Genomic DNA, 25,846 nt, shown 5'->3' on the forward strand with positions numbered 1-25,846 from the left:
TAGTATGGGATCGTGGATGAGCACTGCTGAGGAATCCCATACTAGGGCGAAACGGCCGTCCAGTGCTTCCAGGTTTTTCATAGTGTTCTAGCTTCAATTGACTCATGATTTCAATTTATGAAACATATATTAAGAGGGTTAACTTATTCGAAAACACTTTTCGTTCTTGTACTAAACTGAATATATATATATATATATATATATATATATATATATATTCAGTAAATATGTATAATTTTTATAAGTTTACCAATAATGTTTATTAATTTGAAGCGAACCAATCATAGTTAAGGGTTATGATTAATTTGCTTAGTTTTTTTTTACTTATCTTGTAATCTTAGAGAAAGGGAGTTTAACTATTCTTGTATTCGTTCATGCACTAACATATACCAAAATCATGTATGTATGTCTACTTGAATGTGAATACACATTTTTATAATAGACAGAAACAATTCTAAAACAAAACTGTTATTATTATTATTATTATTAAAAGAAAACTAATTTATCAAAAAAAACTTGTATTTGAAGAGTAAAGGTATAGAACTGGACAAGTTCAATTTGAATATCATAATCAATTTTATAACCTCATTAGTTTGTTTACATAATGGATTCATGTCTTCATTTTCATAATACTATTGCTTTCCAATACAAACATTAAATATTATCTGTACAAGTGAAAATAAGGAATAACTCTTTGATACGAATACTAATGATTTTTTATTTGTTTGAAAACATTCGTTATAAAGGATTAATACTATCTTGATTCACAGAGGAGTAAAATAAGTAATCATCAGTTTTATCTATAAAGATACTGATTATCCACATATCTTAAACTGTATTATTTAAATAGTTTAAAAGTAATCTGATCAGAACAATTACAGTATTAAAATTTTCTGCATTCTATAACTTTAGATAAAACAACATTACAAATATTGGAAATAGTTGAATACTTCCCGTTTCTACAATATATTATTGTTTTAATCAAAATGAACTGGTAAGTTATGCCTTATGTGTAATAGTATTTTTTGTTATTGAACTGGTCTTTATAACAACTTGTTGTAAATCATGTATTCAGCCTATTGAAATGAAACTGGTTAAACAATGGTTAATGTAGTATATATCTGGTACATTAATAAAGTATATTTATATAAACATTAATGCTAAATCACAATCTAACGAAAATAATTACCAGTTAAATTAATCACGAACAGATAGTTTAGATATAAGTAAAACAATGTATATTTGAAGGTTGTATTGACGTAAGTATCAAATATTGTTCACATTATTGTCTACATCTTTACTTATAAATCATAACAGTAATATATATTGTGATTTTTAATTTCCCAAGTATAGGCTCACAAATATCTACTATTTCTTTGAAATTATACAGCTTACATCAAACTATTGTATATTATTAATATCAAAGCAAAAACGGTTACGTTTAGTTTCATACGATAGAACTTGTTTAACGGAAGCTACACATTAAAGCCAAACTTAATGTCATATCTCTGGAATCCTTAACCAAACCAACTAAGTATACAAATAATTTAATTTGTAAGAACAAAGATATTATTATTATTACTATCTAAGATATTAATTCAAATAACTGTACTATACACACATCAAATTGAATTTGTATGCGCTTACAAAAAAACGTCCTGATTGTCAAAACTTCAGATGACTAGCGTAGTTTAGAATGTAAAAAAATATTTTCCTTACATAATTATCTACTTTTAGCTTACAACATAATACTTATAAGTAGTTTTTATGTAGTTTGTAAAGATATATCATGCAATAGTCAGAAAAATTGTATCTTAGAGAATAAAATGGCCGATAATTCGACAAATTACGGTCTGTTTGTATTTGAAACTATTAGCATGAAAAAGGTTTTGTTGCAAAAGATTTAGACGGACAGTTGTTAGTACGAAAGTTTAATAATAATAATAACTTATGTTGGTCATTTCCGTGCATAAATGCAAATAAATGGGATTATCTCACAGTTTCGCATTTACCTATTTTCTTGAACATCAAAATATCATTCACTTAGTACTTTGTATTAATTAAGCATCCATTAAATCATTTTAACCAATAAGTATGATAGACTAGTATTATTTTTACACAGTCAACTTAACCGTAGACTTTAAGGTAACAGATTAAGTGTTAATTTTATGTCGACTTTTGCACTACTTTCAACAGTTTACGTATAATGTTCGATAGATGTCTCTTTGATCGCTAATATTTATTTTTAATAATCTGCTTTTTTGTGACAGAGGCTTGAAGGGTAAGGATATTTTGTATTGATTGAAAGAACAATTTCGCTATGCTGGATATTTTTCAAAAAACTGCTAAATTAAAATTTTGGCTCAGCTAATCTGGTGTTCTGAAACAGGGAGAATAACTCAATTCAGAGTGTTTAGGCCTGGTGGTTCTCTAAAAGCTTTATTAAGAAGTATTTTCTGATGAAGTAAACTTAATCAACTCTAAGATAGTAAAGTGCTAATAATTCTGAGTGTGATCTGTCTTAAGTAGCAAATTATATAAAGTTGGGAGGGTGGATTGATTGATCCCAGACTACAAGTGTGAACGTAGAGAGGTTGATGAGAGATGCATGTTTGATCTCGTAGGATTCAGTCTTTGATGGGTATTACTGAAAAGTCCTAAATTAGGAAAAAACAGTCTGTTATTCTCCTCTAAACTTGTTCTTATTCTTCAGATGGTCAGAATAACTTTTAATCATCTTTCTCAAGTGTTTTCACAGTAAATTTACGTAAAATATAACATTTCTCATAACACTGTCATTACAGAAAATTCGGAGTACTATCCTACAGTAATTAGTCATCTATGCTTGATTGAAAGTAATAAATCTTTTTGATAACTTTGTTTATAAGTTATCTGTAACGGACTATATGTGTTGCAATATGCAGAACAGTGTAATTCATAGAAATCATTATCCCATAAAGCTCACATTTTTATTCAGAATTTTTTATTGCTCCTGTAAAATATTAACGTAATAGCTAAAGTCAAATTTACTTGATATCGTTTACTTGAATCTTCCAGTTGATGTTTATCACTGCAGTTGATCAGTCTCTTGTTGGCATATGTGTATACTGTGAGTATTACCTTGATATTGCATTAATTTAATTCAGTGAAATCCAGGACGCGCGTCTCGTCCTATTCGGGACTCATCAGCTAGATGTACTTGCATCTCAGAGTTGATGTTTATTCTGGGACTGTTGGTTTCAAACGCCATCGCATTATCTACTTAGCCTGTGAATTAAGGCAATATCGAGGCGATACTCACAGTATACACATATGCCAATAAGAGACTGACCAACCTCAGTCTTAAAACATTAATAGTAAGATTCAAGTAAAACAATATCAAGTCAGTTAAACTTCACCCCACTGCACAAACAAGTGGCTATCAGGACTCAGTAGCTAAGTGGATAACACGATGGCGTTCGAAGCGAATGGAACTGGGTTCGAAATCTAGAGTGAGAATCAACTCCGGAATGCAGGTACATCCATCATATGCGTCCCGGAAAGGTATATCATAAACAAATTCAATAAATGTAGTATATTAAATTTTTAAGATTTAAAATTGTTTTTACTTTAGTCCGCTTCCAAGATGACATGTGACTCACTCTTGAAGTATAAATTCTGCATATGCAAAATAACCATTTTTGAGGTTGTATCATATTGATCATCGCACTTAATTATCAGCTCTGTAATCGTAGACGTGAATCCATCTACTTTAAATAACGCAACCAGGTAATTTAATTCGCTCTCCTACAGAAACTTCTAAATCAGGACTGTCCTTGTTGACCTGTATTTGACAACGGAGTTATGTATTCTACTGTCTGTTTGTTGGTGCTCTAATTTTGTGTCATTAAGGAAGCTTTAATTTACTAGCACAAATGAATATTCTAATGTTATGTAGTTGAGTAGTTTTTCATGATCCATCAAATAAATAACAGGTTTAGTTTCATTTTATTTTTTTTTATAGTTAAACCCGTCTAGTAGACAGCTTTGAGTTATGTATATTTATGGATTGATGGTTAAATGTAGTTAAATGACAACTGTTATCTAAACTACGTTTATTCGTTAAAAATGCCCAGTTCTTTGGATAGATGATATCATACATTTGAGGATTACAAAGCATTGCATACTGAACTTAATCAATAATCACACTTAATATCTTTAACATTTTTTAAAGGTAATTTCGATATTTATAATTTGATAACGTACGATGAACCCTGCACATATCTCCCCCTTATATCACGTTAGTTCTAATTATTTTATGATCCCATTGTAAATTCTACAGCCAAGAAAAATGTTCTAAACAGTCTTTAGAAATGATTATTCACATAGTAAATAGATTCTAATACGTGAATCTAAATAAGACAATGACAATAATGCTAAAGGAAGTCAACAAGAAATTCCGGTTTTCATTCATTGAGAAGATATTTCTTCATTGTAAGGGGAATAGTTGTTCTAAACAGGATCTAAACCTGCAATACACAATGCTACAGCTAAAAATATTACCACTGAACTATTCAAACTATTACTTATTATTTATTGACTTAATCTTTATTGCTGATAGAATTCTGCCAATCACCTATAACTAATATACATTACATCATCATTTTATTTATAGAACTAATCTATTATTTGTTTTATTCCCAAGACTAAATGGACCATTGACTATCGATAGTCGACTTGTTATTTCTTTTATATATATACATATAAATTTCATTGATTTTAAAGAGTTATAAAGTATCTGTATAGGATAGACATGATTCTTTTCATTATTTTCTATAAAAACATCCAAGTTTATCTCTTCTTTTTTGTATTATCATTTAATCTTTTACTCTTGAATAATGGTAGTATTTAGTTAGTCCATTTCGAGGTCGTCTACTATGTCATCAGCTTCATTAACCATAGGTACATACATTCATGTATATAGAATTGTACTTATTCACATTATTCTTTTCAAATATTTGTATAACTAAAAAAGCTTATCATGATAAATACAAGAGAGTGTGTATATTCGTGTATGTATATACATATATATAATCTCATAGGGGTTAAGTGCGTTTTATTATGAATTATCTTTTCTATAGTAATAATAATCCTTTGAGAATTAAATCCTTTTATGTTCCTATACAATTCTCACTTTAACCTCATTTCATTAGTTCTATCATTATAATTATTTTACTTAGGTAAAAAAAAGAAGAATAACTGTCATTGTCATTACTATATTTTTTTATTTATTCAATAGATTCTGTTTTATCTTGGATAGATTTTTTTGTTCAAAAACAAACTCTTTATGTTTAAAAATAAGAAAAATGGGATTACTTACTTATATATGGTAATTGTGGCACATTTGTATATGTATGTATATTTGTGTATAGATGTTGATCAGTGTGTACTGATGTATGTATTCGTGGGTTTTATTTTCAAGTGCCTTGATGATTATTTGCTTGGTTGTTTTCTGTTGTGTTTTTTTCACAATACCTTGAGCTTGTTCATCATTCTTTTTGAAATGTTGTCTCATTCTTTATTTTCGTGTAATTAATAGTATTAATAATGATCACCATTACTATTATTACCACTATTATTATTATTAATGTATACAGAATAGTGTGAATTAAAGAATATAGGGGGAACAGAGCAGTGTTAAAAGACAAAAATGCTTGAAGGAAGACACAGGAGAACAAATGAAGAAGAGGTATATATATATATATATTTATATCGTAATTTATGCATCAGTTCTGCAACATCGTTTAATTTTCACTTATACTACTCACTCTTTCTCGTTTATTATTTTCTTTCTTTTTAAAAAAAAATTAATGTAAAAATATTTTCTCATTAAAAAAACCAATTCACAGTAATTTATCTTATTCACTAAGAATTGATTTCCGGTTATTGTCATAGTGAACTTTGTCTTTCATAGCGGCTTTTCTGCTTATATTCTATTGATCAATTGTCTTTATAATATGATGAAAATGTTGCATGTCACTGCTTCTCTCTGCCTTCCTCTTATTGTCTTTCCTATAACTATTTATCCGCTTCCAGCATGTCACATTCTATAACTGCAACACTTTGTTTTATGTTATATGTAGTAAAGCTGAAAAAGTTCTGAACAAGTACTATGCCTACTGTTTTTTTTTCATAGAGTAAAAGTTATTGAATTTTCACTGTTATTTTTCTGTGAACTAATTTTGTGTGAAGGTGAAGCAAAATTGTTGAATTATTCGCTTTGTTCTTATCTTGAATATTGATAATGGGATTATTTGTGAGTAAAATTTTGACAATCATCCCATTATTAATCATAATCATTTTAGCTATCTTCAGTCGTCAATTCTAATTGATGGCAACTCACGGTATATTTCAACTGTTGGCATAAAATGTTACCCTTAAAATATAAACATATATCAGTTTGATGTCGTAACACCCACTCGTAGAATAATTACCAAATTATGGAATCGTGTCACATGTTTAGGAAATACATTGCATCGATGGTGTGAAAGAATTCGGATTATCATGTTCACTTTATGGTGGCTGAGAGAAATCAGTAAAAGCATCAATATGTATCATTATATACTAATTGAATTTCACAGTGATTTTTGCTTACTTACCAAAATAAGACTATGTATTTAGCTGTTATCAAGATATCCATCCACATGAATAATCAGTCTAGTAACAAAGGATTAGTTTCTACTGATGAACTCGTTGGCAGCAACTAATGTGAATACACTGGTATTCAATTTTAAGACTAATGATTATCAGCCCATTTTCTGACTTAAATACAAGTCCTTGTAAGAAAACTTGCACCGTAGATTTCAATAGGCTAGAGACTATTCAAATGTACTCCTACTTCCCCAAAAACAAGTAATCCAATGGAATCGTAATTATCAATGCTAAAAGAGACAAACCTTTTCAAATACATTCATAAACTCTTCAGCAGTGCGCATCCACGATCCCACCTCACAAGGTTTGAATCCAGGGCCTAGCGGCCTCGCGCGCGAACGCTTAACCTTTAAACCACTGAGTGGGCATCCGGCGATGCTTCCAGGTTTTCCATGGTGGTCTAGCTTCAATTGACTCATGAATTCAATTATTAAATTACTATAATATCCATAAAACCCTTCTCATTACATTCATAAACGTTGAATAAGTTGACAAATATCTAGGCTCAGTACCCATGTGTATGACACGTTGACGTTTGAAATTTGAGTCATAGAATGAATATCAAAGCTATGATGCAGGAATATTCAGCTAACGTATCATAAATTAAGAAAAATCCATACCTTGAATTCCATTACCACTGAGGATGCAAAAAATATATTAGAATAATATAATTCTCGAGACTATATAGATAAAACGGTTTATTACTAGTTGTAACAACCTAATTATGTTATTTTTTATAATTTGAAAACACTATCATGTGAGATTATTAATCTAATAACTAACCAGGGCATATTTTCATACCTAACTGAATAAAGCGTAATCATGGTGAACGGTAAATCGTTACTTCAGTGAATATTGTCTTTGTTTTTACCAAAAGGGCAATTAATGTTTTGAAAGTAGATAATTAATAGAAATTAGCTTCACCAAGAACTTATTTCAATCTAAGTCATTTCAGAAGCATATGTTTATATCTCCTCCAACTATCAGATAAAGGGTAATTAATTTACTCCAAATGTATATCGGCATATCTAGCAATAAGCGGTATTTGAATTTGTCATATTTCAACTTTAAATTGTATAGTGGAATAAAAGTTAACTCTTCTTCCCGATTCAGTATTTTAAAAATATCAAAAGTTAGTATTCTAGTTTGGTGCAAATTTGCTTAGTAAAAAACTGGGTTTGAGTCACGGAGTGAACATCAACTCAGATACAGGTACAGCCAGCTGACGAGTCCCAAATAGGACGAGACTCAGGTTCTGGATTCCACTGATGGCCACTATCCATTTTTGCTTCGAAGCAACTACTGTTTACATTAAGATTTGTTAACACACTAGAAGGTTTAAAGGCACAACACTTACATAAATTGTCTTGACCTTACCATAAATATTGTCTAGAAAATGAATTTAATGAATCCGAAAGGAATTACACAGACATAAACTGGAAATGTTATCGTATAAGATTACATATTCATCCATACTTAATTAACAAAGTATATATACTTATATGACAGTTAGACTTTTCATTAACTTAATATGTTTATTGTCAGCCACCAAGAGATTAAGAAAAAGATATGTATGATGAGAGGATTTGTCTTATTCTGACGTAATTTCCATTAGTGAAAACATGACCTTGATGTAATAAGTCTTGAATTCATAACACTTGATTTTAAATTAGATAAATTGTATTCCTCATTTACATTATCATGTACACTTCAATTAATCATATCTAATAATATGTAATTGTTGAGATGTTAAATATTTATGCAAAGTGTTGTTTTGTATTTATACTCTAAACACTACATGGTAGGTAGTTAGATGTTATCATAATAAACAATCATCAACATATATCTGTTATCTTACATTTAAAATAATAATCTTATTTTAACCTCTCTTTCCTAATGATTACCAAGTTGAAACAGTATTTTTTCAAAATTTAATATCTAACAGTGATTTAATCTGTTATGTTGATGGACGTTTCAGTGAATGTGTTTAAACTAATGCAAACTGAACTCCTGTATTGTTTTTCCATTTTATTACATATGTGTAAATAAATCGATCTGCATAGAAGCCCACTGTTTGATCTCTGGTAAAAGCATGAGAGTACAGTAACAAGGAGTTCTATACTAAAATAAAATGGTTGTATAGGACTTTCTGTAATATATGGACTAGTAACTAAACAGTTGCCTATCCCAATGTTTTTTCAGACTGTTCGAATGAGTTTGGTATACAATAGGACAAGAGCGTGAAAAATTATTCAGAAAATCGATGAGAGAAAAGAACAAAATTGTTTGTTGTATCTTGATAACGTCAACATGAGTGTATGATTCTACGTTAACAAAGTCTAACTTATTATTGATACATCTTGATATTACATCACTACATCACTCGCTGGTGAATTTAGTTTTGTCAAGCTGTTTCTGATTACTTGTTCAGACTTTACGTTTCTGTATTGAGTACTTACATAAGTAGTCATCTTGATGGATAGTAAAATCACGATTGAATACTAAATTGAATAAAAGTATAAAACCTAAAGGGCATGTAGTCATTGCCATTCATATTAGACTGTACTTGTAGAACTCATACGACAGATTACAGTGCAAGGTCGTGCATGGAGGACAGCTGACGGACGAATTCCAAGTAACGACCGGAGTCAGACAAAGCTGTCTACTCCATCCCTTCCTCTTTCTTCTGGTGGTCGACTGGATTATGATGACCTCGACATCTGAGGGAAAACGTGGCATACAATGGACAGCTCAGAACCAATTAGACTACTTGAACTTCGCAGATGACCTAGCCCTCCCATCTCATACACACGAGCGAATTCAGATGAAGACAACTAGTGTGGCAGCAGTCTCTGCATCAGTAGGCCTCAACATACACAAACGAAAAAGCAAGATTCTCAAATACAACACGGAGAACACCAACCCAATCACACTTAATGGCGAAACTCTGGAAGATGTGGGATGTTTCACGTACCTGGGCAGCATCATCGATGGACGAGAAGGGCCAGGTACAGACGTGAAGGCGAGGATTGGCAAAGCAAGGGCAACATTCCAACAATTGAAGAACATATGGAACTCAAAACAACTTTCAACCAATATCAAAGTCAGAATCTTCAATACGAACGTCAAGGCAGTTCTACTGTATGGAGCTGAAACTTGGAGAACTACTACAACCATCATCAAGAAGGTACAAGTATTTATAAATAGCTGTCTACGCAAGATACTCAACATCCATTGGCCGGATACTATCAGCAACAGCCTTTTGTGGGAGAGAACAAACCAGCTTCCAGATTAGCAGGAAATTAGGAAAAGACGATGGAAATGGATAGGACATACATTACGCAACTCATCGAACTACATCACGAGGCAAGCTCCAACTAGGAATCCTGAAGGAAGGCGGAAAAGAGGAAGGCCTAAGAACACATTACGTCAGAAAATAGAAGCAGATATGAAAAGGATGAATAGGAACTGGAAGGAGCTGGAAAGGATTGCCCAGGACAGGGTTGGATGGCGAATGCTGGTGAACGGCCTATGTTCCTTCACGAGGAGTAACATGCGTAAGTAAGTAAGTAAGTAAGTAAGTAAGTAAGTAAGTAAGTAAGTAAGTAAGTAAGTAAGTAAGTAAGTAAGTAAGTAAGTAAGTAAGCAAGTAAGTAAGTAAGTAGGTAAGTAAGTAAGTAAGTAAGTAAGTAAGTAAGTAAATAGGTAAGTAAGTAATTAAGTGTGGAACAATGTACAAACAGAAGCTACTTAATAATATGGTAAATAATAAAATGATGACAGTTAACTGTAAAGACAGTGATTTTCAAACAAGATAAGTGCTTATAAAACTTCACTAGGGTATAGATATCATGATCTTATTTTTATAAAATAGACACGGTTAAAAATATATTTTATAATTTATTGGAGTATAGAACTAGGGATTCGTTAACACTTAGATGGAAGTCTATGCAATTATCGTATGTGTAAAAATCTTTAGTCTTCTATAACTGACTTGACGATACATTTTATGGTGATAACCAAGACGTTCCGATACTGAAATGTAATATGACTATTACGGAATAGATTTATAATGAGTTGCATGTCATGTAGATTTATTATAGCCAGCTTAATGAAACAACTGTAGCAATTTTCATCCCCCATCAAGCTCGGAACAGTAAATATTACATGAAATCACTTTTATTCGAAAAAAAGCCTATACGATAATCTTCATAATCTTAATACTGTGTAAACTAAGCTTATAAATGATGAAAATTTTTATTGCACAAAAAATTTTGAACGGATATTAACGAATTGATAGCTTAATTCATATATTTTAGGTCATACGATCTGAAAGTCTAGCACATGAAAAATGTATCCGGATCGGTTATTACAGATAAAACAGAAACAAAAATGTAATAAATTCGAAAAATTAATGAACAACTAATGAGGCATATTAAAATGTAACTTCATATTTGCCAATTTTACTTGATATTCAGTGATCTAATGGTTAAGCGCTTGCGCGCCAGACTGATAGGTCCTGGGTTCGAATCTCGCGGGGGGCGGGATCGTCAATGCCCACAGCTCAGGAGTCCCATACTAGGACGAAACGGCTGTCCAGTGCTTCCAGGTTTTCCATGGTGGTCTAGCTCTAATTGACTCATGATTTCAACTATTGAAATTACTAAAATCTCCACAAAACCCCTTCTGATGATATTCGTTTGTTGAAATTCTGTTTATATTTATTGATATGATAGGCAATATATGACCCTAATTATCAGGCTTCAAATCAGTTAGTTCGTCAATGACTTATAAATTTGGAATCAAATAATTCAAGAGGTATATCCTGGAGTTCTAGTGAGAAGTAGTGACCAGTGGAGTATAACCAGGTCTGTTGTGAGATAGTAAATCACTGATGACGATGGTGGATGTGTCGCTCAATTTCGTGGATTAGTTGAAGTAAGACATTAACACCACTGGATGTCCGCTCAGTGGTCTAGTGGTTAAGTGCTCGCGCGCGAAAACAGTAGGTCCTGGGTTTGAATCTCGCAGGGGGCGAGGTCGTGGATGCTCACTGCTGAGGAGTCCCACAATAGGACGAAACGGCCGTTCAGTGCTTCCAGGTTTTCCATAGTGCTCTAGGTTCAACCAACCCATGATCTTAACCACTGGAAATAATTATTTGTTTAAAACAAGTTTCAATTATGTTTATTTTACGTTAAATAACCTATGTGTATACCAAATATGGTATTTTGTTCTATAAACCGATTTACATCTTTATGTCAAGGTAATTAATCTTCTAATATCAGTTGATTGTGGTCTTGCACTAGCGATTCAAAATTATGAATTAAGCATATCATTAGGTAATATTAGGGTTAAGCTGTCTATTGTACACACACACACACCTCCTGGTTCATTACAATATTTAAACTTTTGACTATTACTATTTAAAGTGTTAGAAGTAGGTTTAGTTTTGCCTTGAACTTAAATAAATACTATGATCAAAACAGTTTTCAACATTTTTTTACTATCATAATAGAAAATCTTTTTTTCCCTATACATCTATTATGCAACTTCTTTTGGCTACTGAATAAAATGGAATCTGTTTAATAAGTGGTTATATAATGTTAGGAATATATGCTTAACTTATAGCCACTTTCAACCTCTCTTTATTCATTTTAATTTGGCTAGCCAGGTAGTATCATTAGACTTCATATTCAATATGTGAGTATGAATACATATATATATATATATATATATATATATATATATATATTGTTAGTGTTTTCCATTAATTACATTATATAGTGAATATGAAAAGGTTTTTTATTAAGCGATGACCTCAGGTATAGTGCCGATAAATCTAGCCAATCAGTAATATTCGTTTTCATTTATACACAAAAAAATGTGAATATGTCCACCATAATAATAGATAAGATCTAGAAATTTATGTAATATGCAGGTCATTTATTTCGGCAAAAACACGAATAATACAATAAGCAATATCTGAGAAACCGATGCATATATACATATATACGAAAGAAAAAGTTACCCCATATATTTAAATATAAATATATGGGGTATATATACACAAGTGTAGCTTATACGAATAGTTTTTCTATAAGCTTGAACCTGACATAACATGTAAAGTGCCAAAGTTAACTTAGCCCATATATGATACATTTTCATAAGGCAACAAATCTAATCTGTCAGAAAGATCTTGATAAGTATTACTTCATACTAGCAGTTTTGCTATAAGACTTTATATATGAAAAAAAAACTAGAAAATGATTTATGTCTATTCGAGATCTTTCTCCACAGAAGTTAAGCTTAAAATTTCAACTTTTTAAGTATACTTCTAGTTTTTCATCAATGCACAAATATTGTCTGGTTGAAAATATAATCTTCTGGAAGTTTATTAAATGTTTCATTAGTTTAGCAGAAACATCATTTAGGCGCATAATTATATTGCGCAGATGACATGAATATAAAAACATAATGATATTTTACCGGTATGGTTATTATGATATTTTAGTATTCTTGGATACTTTGAGCTATGTAGGTTGACTTACTTTATCTGGAAGTGAGTTTCTCAATGATTCCACATGCGTCGGTTCACTTAAATCTAGTCATCGCGTTTGCAATTGGTTGTTAACACCAAAATGAACTAACTTAACGCTTTTCGAATAACTGCAAAGTTCATTTTTACATAAAGTAACCCCTAGTGGTGTTATCCATAAAAATTATGAAAGCTCCTCAATCATACTGTATAACTTCGAGAACTCGACAACATCAAAGGAACTAACCTGAGCTGTGAATCACCTCAATCTTTTTCAAAATGTGTTAATATCCTTAATTGACGCCAAAAATCAAAGTTCAGTTCCATCAAAAATTGACATTAGCTATGAAATTTGTCCTTGTCACGAAATGTGAGACTTTCGAGCTTAGTTCTTTGTAAAGTTATAAGTACATGCTATTAAAGAATCCCAAACCGAAAAAACATAGTAAACTCTTGTGCTCGGCTAACAAATATTCATGTTGAGTGTTTTCATTAAGTTATCCCAAATCCTTGCCAAACTATTTAATTTATGTTAAACAATTATACAACTTTTTGTCTAAATTTGTACAAATAATTTCACAATACTTGGGTGCTGAGTGTATAAAGCCATGAAAAAAGTTCTATTTCTAACAAACTCGGAAATTGTAGTTAAAAAATGCGCCAACATTTTTGTCGGCAGTCTGATCAAAGCTAATTTCAAATCATTCAGCATATTCATAAATAAGTTTCAATTTTGCATATACTTTAAATATTTTTACTTTAAATTCCCAATAAAATAATCAGTATTAACAACTGAAGATGCTTAATTTGAAACTGTTGCCAGAACTCACAAGCTTTATAAGCAAATATGGATAGCGGCTAGGAGTGGACGCGCATCTCGTCCTATTTGAGACTCGTCAGCTGGATATGTCTGCATCTCAGAGTTGATGTTCACTATGGGACTCGAACCCAGTAACATTCGCTTCGGACGCCATCGCGTTATCCACTTAGCTACTCAATCCTAATAGCCACCTGCTACCATGTTGCCAGAACTATTTTATCAAAAAACTTTCGATAGTAATTTATCAATTTTAACACCAACAGTATATTGTACTGTACATATTACGTTACTAAATTCCTTTGACAAAATTAATTTCGAAATCAGTTTTATAGATTAAAAAGTTACTATGAAAATTTAATAAACTACTGAATATTTTTTTACATTAAATTCACTGGGTGTTAATAACAGTTCCATTTAAATGCAAGTATCATTTGAACTATCTTCCAATTCCTCAAGTGAATGATACATTATCAGTATAGGAGTTTTGGTGATTATTAAGTTTTTAATTGAGATCATGAACTGATTGATGTTAGAGCACCATTGGAAACCTGGGAGCACTGGACGGCCATCCTGTCCTATTGTGAGACTTCTCAGAAGTGCACATCCACGATCCCGCCCACGGGATTCGAACCCAAGACCTTTAGTTTCGCATTAGTTCATTAATTTTTATAATTATTATAGATTAAAATAATAAAACAATCATATTAATTTACTCAAACAAACACCACCATCATAACTATTTTTTTAAAAGTTATTTTATTCAAATTTTATTCATTTTGGACATCATTTCTTCTTTGTCTCATTTAATGATGTTAGTTGACAAGGAAATTATTTGGTGTATAATTGTGACGAATATGGTTGCTTGTTTTAACATTTTTTAAAAGCCCCAATCGATATAATTTTTTCTTGGTTGATCAATGTTCATTGTATACGTAACAAAACTTACATTTTTTAAAAAAAAGTAAGTATATATTTTGTGTTGTACATTGTCATCTTTATTGAATAGTTAATCGTTAATTGTAATTGAATTAGATCCCGCTTACCTAGATGTAAACTGTCCATAAACATTCATGTGAATAAAAGTAACAATCATCTATTCAATAATGAATAGTTTCGAGATAGATTTTTAACGTTCTACAATTATCCAATTTATTTACAGAATGAAATAAATTTCACCATTGGCATTGCATTATAGGGAAGGAAGAATTTAAGAGAGGAAGATCAGTCTATTGTTTAATGCAAAATCTCACAGTAACTTAGTAAAGTGTGAAAACCGTACATCAAATACATCATTTGCACATCTTTGAATTGCCTCTTACAAGTTTCATTGTTACATCATTTCTGCTGCTATCTTAATTGCTTCAAATTTGATTATCATAGCTTTCCATTTAAATCTTCTCGACCTTCTGCTCACAGACATTCAATGACCTACTGGTGTTGCATATTACTTATATCTGCAAACATAAGTAACATACACCACAGTATGATAGTCAAATAAAATCCAGCATTGCATCTGAGATAAATAATCTGAAGTTATTATACTTTTTATGGGATCCTTAAAAATAGGTTTTAATTTGTTCGTATAGATTCGAAACATCAAATTCTCCATTTTTACATAACATGACCACGAGTTTTAATTTGTTTTAATTCAGAATATTATGTTTAAAAATGAGCTCTGCTATGGCTTCCAAATGCCGGGGTGCAGCCGAGGATGGAAAGAGTAAGCTCCCTCCCTGTATACAGCCACTGCCAGTGAAGTCCTACTCACTGCCTTCTCATGGCAGGGGTGTTGTTTATGAAATTGAGAGGACGAAAAGCGAATGTCCGGTGCTTTAACAGGGTCGGTGAATATGGAGGATCCACCTAGGGGAGTTGGATACCTTGATTTCAAACCAATAATGCACATGGGCTCCAGAATCCTGAGGGAAAAAGTGGCGTACGCACCAATTATTGGTCATCAGCTACCATGGAACTACATCTACTGATGTTGCTCCACTGCCTTATGGATCAGACCTACATGTCGAAGGTTCCAGATGTGGCCGCCTAAGAAAATGGCTTGCTTCTGTCTGGGCACCCGATCAGTGTCACAGCCCACACACAAATTAAGTGAATTGTGTGGCGCATATGTATTTGGCACCCCTTTGTATCAATATTTATGTGTTCAAATGAATAAATAAATAACATTTATGATATAAAGAAGTATATGGAATATTTTGATAAACATATTAATTGCTTTTCGAAGAGTTGTTGAAATTATTTATCTGAAGCTAACTTAAATTGGCTAAAGCAAGATACTGTTTAGGCTGTGTCCATATTGTTTGGCTTTCCTTAAAATTTCTTTCCACCTCAAAAGATAAATCATACACAAACTAGTACCAGTAAAAACAGAAGTTGAAAGCGCTTATGAGAAAACTAGATTGTAAGCTTTACAGGTGTAAGGAATTTAACAGAAAGCTGATAGAACGTTTTAAATAGTATTTTTTTTAGTCAATCACTAGAGTGGTATAAACCCTAGACAAATATATTTATTTCAAAAATTTAAAATTTAAAACTACTAGTAATTATAAACACAGTATCATTTGAGTTGTGGTAGTTGATCATCGGAAGAGAAGTAAGTGATGAAACAATAATGGATTTGTTGAGTTAGTTGTTTTGTCAACATTATATATATAATCATTAAAAACAATGTAAATGCATTAGGATAGTCAAAGTACCACGCCTAACTAATTGACTTTTCCTAAAGTGTCTTCTTGTTTAATCTAATCTACATCTCTCTCTCTCTGTCTCTCGATATACATTTTTGTTATTCAAAATATTTCAGTCTCTCGTGAACATTAGCAATTTTGTTGATAAATGTTACGAAATAGTTAATTGACAGTTTAGATAGATAGATAGTGCAAACAGGTATATGGCACGATGGCTGGTAATAAGATTAATAACGATAGCAACTACAGTAATAGCACTGAGAGAACTGGTGTACTTATAAACGCTTAGCATATATATATATATATATATATATATATATATATATATATATATATATATATATAAGCTTTAGAATAAATGAAATCACATCCAAATGCAATCAATTTTCCCAAATCGATAATGAATGAAATCAGGCGTGAAATTCGAAAGTAACAAATCTTTCAGTAGTCATATATATATATATATATATATATATATATATATATATCTGAGAATACTTGTCAAATAAAAGCTGTCGTGACTCATATTTGTTCTAGTAGACAGGTCACGGAAGTAAAATAACAATGACTTCTTAATATGTTATTGGGGGCTGTGATGAGGGTATGGGAAAATCACTGATGCTTAGTTATGAGGACAGGAAACTTAAAACGATAACTGTTTATTGTTTCTGAAGGGTAGATGGAACCTAGATTTTATATCATATTACTGAATATGACTAACTCTACTCTTTATAATTACATAGCATTAAAACAAAGTTAACGCCTATTCTGGAGTGTTAAGTTTGGCCTAAATATTACTGATTTAATACGTAAGCACATTAAAAATTGGTACTAAATTCAAGATTTTCGCTGATAATAACAACTATTGCTCAATACCATATTCCCTCCCTCCTCTAGTTAGTCGATACAACTGTTTTTCCGTTATTCACTAAAACCCGAAAAAAAACTCACCCGAAAGCTGATAGTTGTAAGGTTATTTGATAGAAGAGGCTGAAATTTAGTATTTTAAACAGTATCAGATAAGTAAATGTCTGTTGATATTGATAATAATAATAATAATAATAATGAACACCTTAATGAAATACTGAAATTAATTTACACTTGTCATAGCTGACAGAAAAGAAATACAATGCATAATTTGGTGATTAGTTATATTTCTCACTTAAATTGGTTAATTTATTGATATCATAAATTACATACTTAAATTATTGACTACTGAATGTAACCTCCTAGTTTGATGTATTCAAATTGAACCACTGACTGGATAGTTAGATGAATTAATCTTTTGTTATTTGAATCACTTAAATAGTTGGAACATAATAAACACTTCATCTACATTTTCAATCTTTCCTCACGTTTCGAACAATATCAGTCACTGTTCCGTTATACAGTAACAAATAAACAGTTATATCTATGGTCATGACAAGTAGAAGTATCAGGATTTTGTCAGGTCATTACAATCGGATAACAGTAAACACTCTAGTGAAACGCTGAAAACAGTAAACATCCATCTTGTCATTATTGATAACTGCTAATAGTTTTATATTTTATTTTGCGCCTTTCAATAAATGGGCCTGTCAACATCAAACTTTCATGAATATGACAATATTTAGTTTAGTGATAATTAATTGCCTGTAAATAAATACATTTAATATTCATAATCGTTCAATTCAAATAAATAAGACGAAACAGCCGTCCAGTGCTTCCAGGTTTTCCATGGTGGTCTAGTTTCAATTCACTCATGATCTCAACCATTGAAATCTAAAACTGTTACTTTGATTTCAATATTTAAGCAGTTGGGAAATAGGTAACTAAAATATTTGACCAGGTTCTGAAGCTAAGAGTTTATGAATTAAAAACTAATATTTAACAAACATACTTAATAGAATAACTTTATAAGGAATAAGTTTTCAGGTTAAGTAATCGAAAAAAAAATTTGACCAAACAAGTATTATGTTGAATAGATTAGTTCGTTATTGAAACAAAAAGCAGGATAAAACATTCTGGTTTCAGTAAATGGTAAGTAATAGAAGTCTGTCAGTAAGAGCAACAAATAAATTGCTTTTTTCTTCAGTCATTTAGATAGAAGCATATGTAACAATGAAATACATAATACAACAATAAAAAATTGAAGTTATAAATTAGTCCTCTACCAGTTTATCATTCAACTCTGATAATAAATTTTGAAGATTATGTAATCAGTGAGATTACATTAAGACTAATGTACAAGGTTCAATCTGACAAATGGACTTTGAACAATGTCATTATATATTATATATCATGTATAGTTGAATGTTGTTTATTCGACTATGTCATCTGTTTATAAGTCAACATTTAATCGACCTATAAATAAATAATAAAATAATTTTTTTAGTGGTTGAGATTATGAACCAATTGAAGCTAGACCACCATGGAAAACCTAAAAGCACTAGACGGTCGTTTCATCCATTGTGGGACTCCTCAGCATTGCTCATCCACCATCCCGCCTTGCGCGATTCGGACCCAGGACCTATCAATATCGCGCGCGAGCGTTTAACCACTAGACCACTGAGCGGACATCCAGTGGTGTTAATGTCTTACTTCAACTAATCCACGAAATTAAGCAACACATCCACCATCGTCATCAGTGATTTACTATCTCACAACAGACCTGGTTGAACTCCAATGGTTACTGCTTCTCACTAGAACCCCAAGAAATACCTCTTGAAGTCAGTCACTAGCGAGGAGTCCCACTATAGGACTATACACTCATGATCTCAACCATTAAAAAATACTATAATATCCACAAAACCCCTTCTGATACTAATAAAATAATTAAAAACTGAACGTCTTCTAATGAGACAGTCCTGTAAAAAATATCTTTAAGAATATAAAAATAGTCCTTTGACATGTTTTCAAAAAAAATCATTCAGAGATAGAAAAATTTGGCATCAAAATTAAAATAAATTAATCGTTAAGGCACTATGTGATGAATATCCCTCCAGACTGAAATTCAGTAGACACTGTTTGTTTGTTTTTTAATAAAAAACTGAAGGTTTGTGAATAAATGATTCATTACGATTTTAGTTGCTAAACAATATGGACCAGTAGCCATGATTACATAAAAGCGAGCTTATTATCGTTATATTTTCTAAAGTGAATATTGTTATCAAACCACAAAACTAGAATATTATAGTCTAATATTTCCTATTCAAACCTATTCACCTACAAATACATTACAGGTGTGTGTGTAGATATGGCTTGATGAATACTTCACAACAAATAATTTAGAATGAAAACACTTAAAATAATTATAGACTATCATATCAAAAATTATACAAAATCTATGTTAACTTACCAATTAAATGACAACTTGAGTTTGTTAGAAATACTAATGCAGACAGGAAATGTCAATACAAGCATTTTAATTCAGTAGTAGAATTTTACACTCCAGAAAAAAAAAAGAAACCCAAATAAAAACACTTCACTAGTGATAACTTGAAAAATCATTGAGAGCACTAATTTGAAATTAACTTGGATATAGTTTTTAAATCTAACAGTCATTCAATGAAACCTTGAAAATAGCCCAACAAAAATTTTGTATTGGATTTAAGCTTTTTTTAAAAAACCATGTTCAATTAGAGAAATATTCACAACAACAACAACAACAACAACAACAAATTTAGTTAAATTCCACCACTGTTATATTCATAATTTGAAAATATTGATTTTAAACCTCTGTTAAAACTTATCCAAAGTATTAATGAAAATGAGTACATTTTGTTGTTAACTAGCTAGTTAGTTTTCTACAGAATGGGGTCGCGAACCTCATGCCCAACCATCCTCTTTTGTCCGGATTTGAGACCGGCAGTAGCCCCAGAGAAGCTTCAAGCAGAGTCAGCTAAGATTGAAAGCCATATTGAAATTTCTCTCTCAATATAAAAGAATCTTTCAATTTATTGTTTAAACAAAAGGACAAATATATCAGGGGATTTATAGAACAGATAAACTATGGTTAGTCCTACTTGAGATTCACCGGTTGGATATACTTACATCTCCAACATATTTTCCTCTAAGCTACCGAGCCAAAATAATTACTAATTTGTTCAGTAGGTCTAATGTCTAAAATTTTTTCATAAAAGTTACAATAAAATGAACAAATTAAGGCAATTCGCACAGGATGCACTTATGTTGAAAATGATTTCAAAATCAATAATGGGATAATTTAGACTCTTACTGTTAACCGATTTCTTCAAATAGCATTTGCTGATAGGTGACTTTATTAACCCTAAAATTCCGTCAGTTATTAGTGGGTAACTCGTTAAAATGGAAAACTTGCAAAACACTTATTCAACAATGATATAATCACTAAGTACTATGTACTTTGAACAAATTTCAACTGAGATAACATACATCTATATCTTTATTGATACAGATTTTCATTATATATTACCGCTAAATTATATCATTTGATGTTTGTTTTCATAACCAATTTTCATATCAAATGTTTTCTCTTAGTTACAGACTAATCTACTGATGGTTGTCTTAATTCTGCATGAAATTAAAATCCTGATCATCATTTTTGCGACGAACACGATACTTTTAAATTTCCAAATAGATCTTCAATGTACTGATAAAAATCTCTTTAAAATAGGTTTTCTAGACAAGGTAAAACATTTATCGAGCATCCTCTTAGTTTTTACTGGTACCCAGTCGGGATCAATGTGTGATAAATATCATCCAGAAACACTATTATCTACTATAGTTGTAAATTTAAAATAGTCAACAATATATAACATCAAAATTCAATATTCATATAAATTTCAATGAAATTTCACAGGTTGAAATCATGAGTCGATTGAAGCTAGACCACCATTGAAAACCTGGAAGCACTGGACGGCCGTTTCGTCCTGGTATGGGACTCCTCAGCAGTGCGCATCCACGATCCCGCACCACGCGGGGCTCGAACCAAGGACCTACTGGCTTCGCGCGCGAGCACTCAACCACTAGACCACTGAGCCGGCATCCAACGGTGTTAATGTCTAACTTCAACCAATCGACGAAGTTGCGTTACCAGTGGAGTTCAACCGGTCTGTTGTGAGATAACAACTCACTGAAGACAATGGTGTACGGTGGCGCAACTTCGTGGATTGGTTGAAGTTAGACATTAACACCATTGGATGCCGGCTCAGTGGTCTAGTGGTTAAGTGCTCGCGCGCGAAGCCAGTAGGTCCTGGTTCGAGCCCCGCGTGGTGCGGGATCGTGGATGCGCACCGCTGAGGAGACCCATACCAGGACGAAACGGCCGTCCAGTGCTTCCAGGCTTTCAATGGTGGTCTAGCTTCAACTGACTCATGATTTCAACCTGTGAAATTTCTAAAACTCTCCACAAAACCCATTCTGAAAATTTCAATGAATTAACTGCATTGAGTTAATGTATTCAATGAAATTAAACTATGTAACATTATACCATTTTGGCTTAGATCTTTATATAAATTAATCTATGTATATGTCTAAAAAGAAGTAATATTCACACATATTGACTGGTTGTCAATTGAACAATATGAAAGAATTATAAAATCGCGTGCATATGAGCATATTTTAATCCATTACTCATTGATTAATGAACAAGAAAAGCAAATATAGCTTTTGTACAGTCTCTATATAATTAATGAAGACTGAGAATGGAATAAAGTCTAAATACTGATAAAATCTTACTTCGTAATAACCTTCTAGAAGTATAATATAATATGAAAATTGCTAGACGTTTCCCAGTCTAGTGTATATATATATATATATATATATATATATATATATATATATATATATATATATATATATATATATATATATTAAAGTTTGTTCCAAAAGAAAGTCATAAACGGGACTGTTTTGATAATTGGAGTTAATGGAAAAGAACTTCCTGGAGTGTTTTGTTTGTAGATCTATATAAGTGAACATTATATGTAAATTTGATGTCGCCGATGCTTTTTTGTACCGGTTAAAACATGGTGTCATACAGAATCACAACTAAAAACATTAAGTTATTAAACTTACATTACATTTTCTAAATGATTAAAATGGTTATATCTAATATTAAGTATTTTCAATGATCACTACAACTATACTAACATATAAATTTTGAAAGAGTTTTCCTTAGACGTTACACTTAGCGATTGTTTTTTTGGATAAATTCTTATTCTAAATTCAATATTAGACTTATATTGTCTTTTAAGAAGTTCTAGATAGAACAACTAAGAATTCACTTGGTATTGTTTGGCTTGTATCTTCCCATTGAGGTTCTAAGACTGCAATTGATCAGTCTGTTATTGGCATATGTGCATACTGTGCGTATGCCTCGATATCACCTTAATTCACAAGCTATTTGTAAGCAATGATGGATAGTGGCTAGCAGTGGAATCCAGGACGCGCGTTTCGTCCTGTTTGGGACTCGTCAGCTGGATGTACCTGCATTTCGGAGTTGATGTTCACTCTGGGACTCGAACCCAGTAGCATTCGCTTCAAACGCCATCACGTTATCCACTCGGCTACTGAGTCCTGATAGCCACTTGCTTGTGCAACAACTAAATATGATAATCATGTTATTAATATTATTGTAAGGAACTTTTAATGTCTGAAATAACCTCATGATGATAATAATAAACTGTTAAATTAAATAATAATAAAAACCAAGTGACTTTGATTCATATATCAACTGACACAAAGTTTGAACTAATGATTTTGTCAACTGAATTGAAGCATCTAATATCAATCGAAATCTGCTGCAATGTCAATCCATTTAACTTGATAGTTACACTGTAAAACTCATCAACCAATTTCAATCAACATATAGGACATGAAGAACAGTATTGGTAATTATTTATGATATTTTATTCAATTCGTTATATCCTACCTGGATTCATGTATTGTTCTGTTCTATTTTTCATTGAATTCCTTTCCATATAGTAAATTTTAATTATGATTTTGATACTAAAATAATTCCTATTGTAATCAGCTACTTGTATCTTAACAAAATAATGTGAATCTTCGTCATCAATATAAAGAATTGAGATTACATCCTTATTGATAATTTTTTCTTTTCAAACGACGGTTTAGAAATCGTACCTGTCACACAAGTGAATAAACGTCTCACCTTAATAGAACAGTGAATAATACGTACGACTTCGAGTCCCGACGTGATTATCTACACAGAGATAAAGTACATCCAGCTGATCAGTTACAAGTAGGACAAAACGAATGACTTGGATTCCACTTCTAGATACAACCCATTAATTCTATAGAAAAAATGTACATCTATGTTGTTTCACAGTAATCGTGCTTCTTATCTTAAGTTGGGACATAAAATGTTTTACTTATGATATAATTTACTCCATCCAGACAATTGATTAGCACAATTCTTCAAAATAATGCTGTCAAGATTATGAGTATTATTTTTTTGTAGTAGACTACATAAATGAAATCACCGCCTGTAGAATTCCTAGAGTTACTGCCGGTTACAAGCCCGGGTAAAGGAGGAGAATTGAGCATAGCACCAGCAGTTCCCCCCTCCATCGAAAATAGTCCTGCTGAAAAAAGCGCTAACCAGGAAAAACAATTTGAACCATTTAAACTCTATTGAGAAAGATTTTGGAAGAGGAACAAGGTCAAACGGACTGGAAAAAGGACACCTCATCAAGATATCAAATAAATGAGCCCTGAGCAAATATGAAAAATACAGAGGAATCACACTACTGTCGGTACCAGAAAACGTTTTTAACAGTGTTAATAAACCGGATGAAAGACGCCCAACTTCAATATAAACAGACTGGTTTCCGTAAAGATCAGTCGTGCACAGACCAAATTGCGACACTATGGATCATCCTTGAACAATCAAGCGAATGGAACTCGTCACTATACATCAACTTTATTGACTACGAGAAGGCGTTTGTTAGTGTGAACCAGAGAACATTATGGAAACTTCTTCGACACTATGGAGTATCTAAGAAATTCGTCAACATCATACGGAATTCATACAACAGATTGAAGTGCGAAACCGTGCATGGAGGACAGCTGACAGATGAATCCGAAGTGAGGACCGGAGTCAGACAAAGCTGTCTACTCTCCCCCTTCTTTCTTCTGGTGGTTGACTGGATTAGGAAGACTTCATCTCGGGAGAAGCGCGGAATACAATAAACAGCTCAGAACCAATAAGACTATTTGAACTTCGCAGATGACCTAGCCCTCCCATCTCATACACACGAGCGAATGCAGATGAAGACAACTAGTGTTGCAGCAGTCTCTGCATCAGTAGGCCTCAACATACGCAAACGAAAAAGCAAGATTCTCAAATACAACACGGAGAACACCAACCCAATCACACACTCTGGAAGATGTGGGATGTTTCACGTACCTGGGCAGCTTCATCGATGGACGAGAAGGACCAGGTACAGACGTGAAGGCGAGGATTGGCAAAGCAAGGGCAACATTCCAACAATTGAAGAACATATGGAACTCAAAACAACTTTCAACCAATATCAAAGTGAGAATCTTCAATACGAACTTCGAGACAGTTCTACTGTACGGAGCTGCAACGTGGAGAACTACTATAACTATCACCACGAAGGTACAAGTATTTCTAAACAGTTTTCTATGCAAAATACTTAATATCCGTTGTTTGGATACCATCAGCAACAACCTACTGTGGGAGAGAACAAACCAACTTCAAGCTGAGGAGGAAATTAAGAAAAGACGATGGAAGTGGATAGGAGATACACTACGAAAATCATCAAACTACATCACGACGAAAGTGCCAACTTGGAATTCTGAAGGCAAATGGAAAGAGGAAGACCCAAGAACAGATTGCACTAGGAGTCGGAAGCAGACATGAAAAGAATGAATAACAACTGGAAACAGCTGGGAGGAATTGCTCAAAACAGAGTTGGATGGAGAATGCTGATGAGTTTCCTATAGGCAACAGACGTAAGTAAATAATATAAATGAAATTATATTAAATATCAATCTAAAACTTATTTGACTTCATACGTTGATTACTAAAATATGTTTTGTACTATTTCCAAAAATCTATATCTCTAAATCTATCCCAGTCGAAAAAAC

The 25,846-nt window shown here is 32.1% G+C and overlaps 1 protein-coding gene across 1 annotated transcript in view; it reads left to right on the plus strand.

Annotated features, from left to right (window-relative positions):
• Positions 1-793: 793 nt before the first annotated feature.
• Positions 794-25,846, plus strand: part of PCDHGB7_2 (putative calcium-dependent cell-adhesion protein) — a 97,117-nt gene continuing 72,064 nt past the window's right edge. Inside the window, exon 1 of the mRNA XM_051214882.1 lies at positions 794-994. The gene's annotated coding sequence lies outside the window, so the exon portion shown is untranslated. The remainder of the gene's footprint in view (positions 995-25,846) is intronic.

This window comes from Schistosoma haematobium, chromosome 2, assembly GCF_000699445.3.
Source record: "Schistosoma haematobium chromosome 2, whole genome shotgun sequence".
Taxonomy (NCBI): domain Eukaryota; kingdom Metazoa; phylum Platyhelminthes; class Trematoda; order Strigeidida; family Schistosomatidae; genus Schistosoma; species Schistosoma haematobium.